Raw genomic sequence first — 211 nt, 5'->3', positions numbered from 1 at the left:
TATCCTAACTTGATAGACTGTAAGATCCCTAAAGGCTGTGACCTGGTATTACCCATCTTAACCTAGCACAGAGTAATAAGCTAGTTCCGTGGTCGGCAAACTGCGGCTCTTTGGCCCCTTTTTAAAAAATATATATATTTCTTTATTGATTTCAGAGAGGAAGGGAGAAGGAGAGAGAGATAGAAACATCAATGATGAGAGAGAATCATTG

This window comes from Myotis brandtii, unplaced genomic scaffold (assembly GCF_000412655.1).
Source record: "Myotis brandtii unplaced genomic scaffold, ASM41265v1 scaffold399, whole genome shotgun sequence".
Lineage (NCBI taxonomy): Eukaryota > Metazoa > Chordata > Mammalia > Chiroptera > Vespertilionidae > Myotis > Myotis brandtii.
The sequence above is the reverse complement of the archived record's forward strand: the minus strand, read 5'-3'. Positions refer to the sequence as shown.